The sequence below is a fragment of the Diadema antillarum genome, unplaced genomic scaffold, assembly GCF_040938485.1.
Source record: "Diadema antillarum isolate AM-2024a unplaced genomic scaffold, OU_Dant_1.0 scf00000099, whole genome shotgun sequence".
Classification (NCBI taxonomy): Eukaryota; Metazoa; Echinodermata; class Echinoidea; order Diadematoida; family Diadematidae; genus Diadema; species Diadema antillarum.
Genome location: NW_027270988.1, coordinates 700,660 through 701,698, shown reverse-complemented (window position 1 = coordinate 701,698; position 1,039 = coordinate 700,660).

Genomic DNA, 1,039 nt, shown 5'->3' with positions numbered 1-1,039 from the left:
AGCCTGAATGTCTTGCTTTTCTGAACTCAGTCAGTCTGAAAAATAAGATATCCATACAGAAAGAGAATGTTTCATACGTTACTTAACGAACATCCCAAAAGGCTCAGAATCCATTGAATTGAAAATATGTGTCGTTAGGTTTGGGTTTGTTTATTTGTTTTTTCTTCTCCCATTGGTGTCGATCGTAGCTGCAAAGACGATGCGGAAACATATTTCAAGAACTGCACATCGTTGATCTAGTTGCGCATGTCATGTAAACTGATGCTCACGACACTTTCGTTTTTTCGATCGACAGTGCTTAGTTCCATTGTTTCATTTTATTGAGTACTCTACCAAATCTCTCCAGTACAAGGCGACTCTGACGAGAGTGAGCTCCGAAGTGGAACAATCTGCTTCAACTTTCGAGCAGAAAATTATATAACACTCGCTATATTGTATATAGTTCGACTTCATATCAACAACCGTGCTAGCGTGAAGATTTACGTCCTACGAAATTGATTGAGACAGGTAGGATTGGAAACGAGGCAAAGAAGTCGTCTGTCTAAAACCAAAGTTAAGAGCCGTCTCTGCGACACAACGGTCAGACAATTCTGCGCAGTGGCGTTATCGCAACAGCCTTGCATTGGCCATCAGGTCCTTGGAGAGTCAAGGGAGTTCCGACTCACTGTGTCGATCGTCTTCGAACAAAGCCCTAGGTTACGACTCCTCCAGCTACCACCTCACATCATCCTTTCGCGTCAGTAACCGTTCAGGAGAGTTGTCATTCTCTTTTAGCCAGCGGCCACATTAGTAATATCAAGGGGGGAAAGAGGAATTTTTCACCCAAACTTTATCAAACTTAGCTAAATAACAGAGGACAGGTTGTCAAAGATAAGTTTAAACCACCTGAGCCATTCACCTCTACTAGGGAAGAACTAATCCCTTCGCTGGAAACTGGACAAGCGTTGTACCATCAATAGGGTTCGTCATGTTAACAGAGGCGTTCGTTTGTGGAAGAGGAAAGTTTATTCTTCAAGGGGTAGCACGAGACCAGTCCGAA